Source organism: Podarcis vaucheri (assembly GCF_965113315.1).
Source record: "Podarcis vaucheri genome assembly, chromosome: 3".
In the NCBI taxonomy this organism is placed as follows: Eukaryota; Metazoa; Chordata; class Lepidosauria; order Squamata; family Lacertidae; genus Podarcis; species Podarcis vaucheri.
Genome location: NC_138761.1, coordinates 118,105,906 through 118,113,328, shown reverse-complemented (window position 1 = coordinate 118,113,328; position 7,423 = coordinate 118,105,906).

Below are 7,423 nucleotides of genomic sequence, written 5' to 3'. Positions count from 1 at the left end.
CTAATGAAAGAATGACTTGCTAAAAAAACAAAACACGACTTACAATTCCTATACAGTGGTACCTCAGGTTAAGTACTTAATTCGTTCCGGAGGTCCGTACTTAACCTGAAACTGTTCTTAACCTGAAGCACCACTTTAGCTAATGGGGCCTCCTGCTGCTGCCGAGCCGCCGGAGCCCGGTTTCTGTTCTCATCCTGAAGCAAAGTTCTTAACCTGAAGCACTATTTCTGGGTTAGCGGAGTCTGTAACCTGAAGCGTATGTAACCTGAAGCGTATCCACTTGGTGGTGACCCTTCGCTGCCACAGGTGCAGCACAACCTAAGAGGAACCTGATGTCCCAGGTGCAGTTTCCTCTCCATCCATCATTCTCCAGCAGGCAGGCCTACCAGAAGGGAGAGGGAAAGGTGGTGAGGAAGCTGGTGTGGTGGGAAGGCACCAGCAGAGCCAATCTGGCCCTCCTGCTGGTGTGTTTCCCCTGCAACAGCCACCCTGCTGCCTCACCCCTCTCAGTGAGCAACAGTGACCCACCTGTTGGGATGCTCGGCCTCACCCAGCTAGCCAATTCAGCTTTCATCGTTTCCATATTAACACACACACACACACACACACACAAAATCCACACACAGACCAAGAGTAAATGAGCACATTAACATCTTGCCTTTTGAATTAGGAGACAGACCCACGACCCAGTTCAGTCTATCTCTTGGGAGTGGATTTGCAGGAAATCTACCAGAATAAGAGCCATGCTTTCTATGGCTGGCTGTGCTTAAATAATTAAACCCTTTATAGGCAATGCAGTGGTACCTCAGGTTAAGTACTTAATTCGTTCCAGAGGTCCGTTCTTAACCTGAAACTGTTCTTAACCTGAAGCACCACTTTAGCTAATGGGGCCTCCTGCTGCTGCCGCGCTGCCGGAGCACGATTTCTGTTCTCATCCTGAAGCAAAGTTCTTAACCCGAGGTACTATTTCTGGGTTAGCGGAGTCTGTAACCTGAAGCGTCTGTAACCTGAAGCATATGTAACCCAAGGTACCACTGTAAGTTGGAACAAAGGGTGGTCAAAAGTGTTAAGTTGTGGGTGAACATATCAGACGACACAGCGATTCTTCAAACAGCTCTTGTTTATTCACAGGCCAGAACAGAACTGAAGGGTTCAGCCAGCCTGCTTATATAGAGCTCCAGTACAATGCAACTGTAACAATTTTCTGTAACTATCCAGTAACTGAACGTCACTTTCAATCCCTTATTTGCATATGTGGACCTGAGTGAAAACTATCTACAGTATCCCCCTGATGGCCCACAGTGAGAACTTCAGTACAGAACAAAAAGTGCTCTTTTTCCATTTGCATGGAAAATTGAAATATTACTAGTCTTGCACCATACATACTGAAAATATGTCAGGGAGGGGCACAAGAAAGTTAAGGATCTTGCAATGGAGAAGGAGAAGCTGGAGATTTACTTCAATAAACAAGTAATCAAGTGTGATTCTAGACTGTTGCTGTTTTGGGGTCAGATTCAATCCCATGCCAGCAAATTCAGGCTGTGTCCATAGCTTTTGAAAAGGGAAGGGTTGATTCATGTTGCCTGCTAACAAGATGAACATGGAGTGAAAATGTTTTTGGAGCTTCAAAACAACTGACGTGGGGGCGAAAGCTAGGAAGCTTAGACATGACCTAAGTCAAATATTTTGTCTCGAATCTTCATTGAAACTCATTGTTTAAGAAATGCTAACATGCAGATGATAAATCTGGACTTTAGACAGTTCATTATTTAAGAGTGATGAGCCAAGACTTTTTAAAACCAAAAGATGATTGCTGCTGACCTGTATGAGTTTAAGAGAATGTACCGAGGGGATATAAGAGTCAGTTCAAAGAAAACATAATCATGGCATTTCTTCCCTGCTTTGGGGTAAATGCATAAAGATCCTTTGGGTAAGTCATTTTAAAGGAAAGGGGTGCTTAGAAAGCTTACTTAGAAATCTCCTGAAATGTGCTTATTATTACATTTGTGCTTTTTGTCTGTCTTCTATGCTCTCATACCATATCTTGTTATCTTCTAAATACTGTTTGGTATTTTAAAGTAAACTTAAAAGTAAACTACTGTATTTAAAAAAACCTTTCTCAAGCAATTGGGTTCTTATTTAATGTTTGGATGATACTTGTCAGACATGGTGCAGGTGTACATTTTTTATAGTTCATTTCATACATTCTGGTTAACACAAGCAACTCTGGCTTCGCTCAGCTACTGGGGTGCGTGAACTTTATAGGCAGTTTCTTACTGATCATATGCTGGTTTTGACCTACAAAGTCCTACATGCCTTAGGACCATGTTATTTAAAAGACTGCGTTCTGCCATACAAACCTACCCAGGTTCCTTGGGAGAGACCCTTCTGCCTATAATGCCAACATGTTTGGTGGGAACTCCAGAGATCAGGGGCTTGTCACAAGCTCTGGAACTCCATGCTAAGTGAGACAGACCTTGGTAGGCTGATCTCTGATGACGTTCCAAAGACAGGGTGCCAGCAATGAAAAGACCCTGTCTGCTCTGGTCAGACCTCACCTGGAGTACTGCGTCCAGTTCTGGGCACCACAGTTCAAGAAGGACACTGACAAACTGGAACATGTCCAGAGGAGGGTAACCAAAATGGTCAAGGGCCTGGAAACGATGCCTTATGAGGAACGGCTAAGGGAGCTGGGCATGTTTAGCCTGGAGAAGAGGAGGTTAAGGGGTGATATGATAGCCATGTTCAAATATATAAAAGGATGTCACATAGAGGAGGGAGAAAGGTTGTTTTCTGCTGCTCCAGAGAAGCGGACACGGAGCAATGGATCCAAACTACAAGAAAGAAGATTCCACCTAAACATTAGGAAGAACTTCCTGACAGTAAGAGCTGTTCGACAGTGGAATTTGCTGCCAAGGAGTGTGGTTGAGTCTCCTACTTTGGAGGTCTTTAAGCAGAGGCTTGACAACCATATGTCAGGAGTGCTCTGATGGTGTTTCCTGCTTGGCAGGGGGTTGGACTCGATGGCCCTTGTGGTCTCTTCCAACTCTATGATTCTATGATTCTAGGACACCACTTTCCTCAGCTTCAGAACACCACTTTCCTCAGCTTCAACAGCCAAAGGACAAAGAAGGGTCCCTGAGGAAAATCTTAGTTCCTAGACATGTTCATCCAGGAACAAGTGGACCTCGACTGAGATCTGTGGTCCCTGGATTCTGTGAATTACGAATCAGAAATTGTTGGTAAGAAGCAATGGACAGTCAGTGGCAGAGGAAGCTGCTTCGGCGCCTGGGGCGGTGTGCCCAGGGGTGGGGCAAGCCACGAGGCCGCCGGAGTCTGCCTGCCTCCTCTCACTCAGCCGCCCTACAGCTAGGGCGGGGGCAGCAGGCGGACTGTTTGGGCAGCACGGAGCCTGCGTGCGCCCAAGCCACTGCGTGTCAGGTGTGCGTGCAGGAGCCAGGCCCTGTGGCCAATAGGACTTTGCAGGACTGGGGCCTTCCTAAGTTTGTTCTGAGGAGGCAAGGCACAGGTGAGGCCGACTGGTAACTCACTGCACCTGGTGGCAAGAGCCAGGAAGGGGTATAAGGTCAGCATTTCCCTTTGGCTCTTTGCCACAGCAACACACTTCCTGCCTTGCTGCGTTTGGCTTCTTGTTTCCTGATCCTTGAACCTCGACTTCTTGACTCCTTACTTCCTGATCCTCAGACCCTTGGCTCCTTGCTTCCTGACCCTCGGACCCTTGGCTTCTTGACTCCCAGCTCTCTGACCCTCAGACTCTTGGCTTCCTGGCTTCTGGACTCCCATTCCTGCTTCCACCCCACCATCTTGCCCCCGGTCCCAACGTCCCCAGCCGGGACTTTGATCGCCCGTGAACCAGACCGTGACACCACGTCTCTCCCAGGAGAGACGTATGGCTCGGGCACCCTCCAGCCCCCGTGGTGAGTGCCGCCCGGCATTTTGTCACCCCCCCTCAGTGGTGACACCTGGGGTGACCCACACCCACCGCACTCCCCTTCCTCCACCCCTATGGACAGTCTTCTAGTTATTCTAAATAGTAACATTATGCAACAAGGCCGTATGTGGGATGTGTAGTTCAAATAAGGACCAGACAGCTGTCTTAAGTTGATGGGGATTTCTCTCCTAGTAAAGTGTGAAATCCAAACGTAACAGTCTTGTTGTAATATTACAGCATCTAGCTGTCCCCACCCCCGTATCACAACAGGGGGCAAAACTGCCAGCTCAGAACATGTTGATCAATTAGTTAGAAGCACACTGTTTATTTTCTCTAACTACACTTTGTCCCGCAAGAGCACTTTCCTCCTAGAACACAAGCTACTCCCACACTTTCGGCTATAGGCTGCAGTGAAACTCAGCCTCTTGCCAACATCCATCAGTTGTCTGGGTTCTTCTATTGTTTGCCCTTGTGAGCATAGTTAGTGCATCCCAGCGTAAAACCAGTTCAAGCCAGAGGATGATCTGCAGCTGAAATTCAAAGTGAGATATGGGGTGCTGATAGCTTCTCTGAAACCTTGCAGGATGTTTTGAAGGCTTCAGAGGAGTCAGTGTGATTTTTATTTTTTGCAAGTAAAAGCCAAACATGCCAGACTATGTACTACAGGCCATTGTGCCATTCTTGTTTTCAGTGGGGATTTTAATGAAAAGTGCCCAGGGGGAAGCTGGAATCACTGGGGGCATGGCAGAGGTTGCTTAATCCCTTCCCTGCTAGGGAAGAAATAAAGACCTTGTTTTTGATCCCCACCTGCAGCCCTGGTTATTCATTTATTTATGACCTGGAAGGCTTGACTTTACCAGTTTTCTGTACAGCTGTATGGAATATTCATGCTGGCATACAGTTGGATTTTCCAAATTAATTTTACATTAAGAAAACCAGTTGAAAGGCTTTCTGGGAAACGATATATAATGAGTTAAAGAAAATGTTTCAAAACACCAGAAGCCTTTTTACTGGGTATAGTAGGCGAAGAGATACCAAGAAAAGATAAAAGATTGTTAATGTATGCAACAACAGCGGCAAAAACCCTTTTAGCCCCAAAATAGAAATAACAAGCAGTACCAACGAAAGAAGAGTGGCAGATGAAAATGATGGACTTTGCGGAACTGGCGAAGCTGATGGGAAAAATTTCAAACCAGCACAAAAGTATTCCAAAAAGACTGGAATAAATTTATACAATATTTGAAAGATCACTGTAAGCAATTAACAACACTAGTAGGGTTATCTGAAGACTTGTAATGAGGATTTTTTTTACCTTTCTACATTTATTAGTTTTATTAGAACTGGAAAATATATAAAATGCTGTGATATAAAGGTTAATTTTGAAAGCCAAGTGGTGGGAGGGAAGGAAGTCGATAGGCTCTAAAGCAGGGGTCAGCAAACTTACCGCACTTCAGGCCGGTGTCTCCAACGCCGATCGCGCGGCGGGCGGGGGAGTGTGTGCCCATACGCATGCGCACACACTATTTCTGGCACACTTCCAGGTCAGAGGAGCACCAGAAATAGCTTGTTCGCATGTACACGGGCCTCCTCCGACCCGGATGTGCACCAGAAATAATAATAATAATAATAATTTATTATTTGTACCCCGCCCATCTGGCTGGGTTTCCCCAGCCACTCTGGGCGGCTTCCACAGAAACCAAAAAACACTAAAATATCATACATTAAAAGCTTCCCTGAATAGGGCCGCCTTAAGATGTCTTCTGAATGTCAGGTAGTTGTCCATCACCTTGACATCCAATGGGAGGGCATTCCACAGGGCGGGCGTCACCACCGAAAAGGCCCTCTGCCTGGTTCCCTGTAGCTTCGCTTCTCGTAATGAGGGAACCGCCAGAAGGCCCTCGGCGCTGGACCTCAGGTCCGGGCAGAACGATGGGGGTGGAGACGCTCCTTCAGGTATACTGGGCCGAAGCCGTTTAGGGCTTTAAAGGTCAACACCAGCACTTTGAATTGTGCTCGGAAACGTACTGGGAGCCAATGTAGGTCTTTCAAGACCGGTGTTATGTGGTCTCGGCGGCCGCCCCCAGTCACCAGTCTAGCTGCCGCATTCTGGATTAGCTGTAGTTTCCGAGTCACCTTCAAAGGTAGCCCCACGTAGAGCGCATTGCAGTAGTCCAAGCGGGAGATAACTAGAGCATGCACCACTCTGGCAAGACAGTCCATGGGCACGTAGGGTCTCAGCCTGCGTACCAGGTGGAGTTGGTAGACAGCTGCCCTGGATACAGAATTGACCTGCGCCTCCATGGACAGCTGTGAGTCCAAAATGACTCCCAGGCTACGCACCTGGTCCTTCAGGGGCACAGTTACCCTATTCAGGACCAGGGAGTCCTCCACACCAGCCCGCCCCCTGTCCCCCAAAAACAGTACTTCTGTCTTGTCAGGATTCAACTTCAATCCATTAGCCGCCATCCATCCTCCAACCGCCTCCAGGCACTCACACAGGACCTTCACCGCCTTCACTGGTTCTGATTTGAAAGAAAGGTAGAGCTGGGTATCATCTGCATATTGATGGACACCCAGTCCAAACCCCCTGATGATCTCTCCCAGCGGCTTCATATAGATGTTAAAAAGCATGGGGGAGAGGACGGAACCCTGAGGCACCCCACAAGTGAGGGCCCAAGGGTCTGAACACTCATCCCCCACCACCACTTTCTGAACACGGCCCAGGAGAAAGGAGCGAAACCACTGTATAACAGTGCCCCCAGCTCCCAACCCCTCTAGACGGTCCAGAAGGATGTTATGGTCGATTGTATCAAAGGCCGCTGAGAGATCTAGCAGAACTAGGAAACAACTCTCACCTTTGTCCCTAGCTCGCCGGAGATCATCAACCAGTGCGACCAAGGCAGTTTCAGTCCCATGATGAGGCCTGAACCCTGATTGGAAGGGATCCAAATGGTCCGCATCCTCCAGGCGTGCCTGGAGTTGTTCAGCAACCACACGCTCAATCACCTTGCCCAAGAATGGAAGATTTGAGACTGGGCGATAGTTGGCCATACTGGCCGGGTCTAAAGATGGTTTTTTAAGAAGCGGTTTAATGACCGCCTCTTTCAGCGGATCTGGGAATGTTCCCCGCAGAGCCCATCGCCCAGCCCTTCCCGGCTTGCTTTTATTAGCCAGGATGGGCAAGGATCAAGGAGACAGGTGGTTGGTTTCACGCGTCCAAGCAGCCTGTCCACATCCTCGGGGGTAACGGATTGAAATTGATTCCATGCAACTTGACCAGACAGGGCTCTAGCACTCTCCCGCCCCGGCCCTGCTCCCATGGTGGTGTCTAGCTCCTTCCGAATATGAGTGATTTTATCTGCAAAAAACTTTGCAAAATCGTTGCAGGAGATCTTGGGGTCTTTACAAGGCCCCGGTGGAAAAGGTGGTTCCGTTAAATTGCGGACCACCTGAAAGAGTCTCCTGCTACTA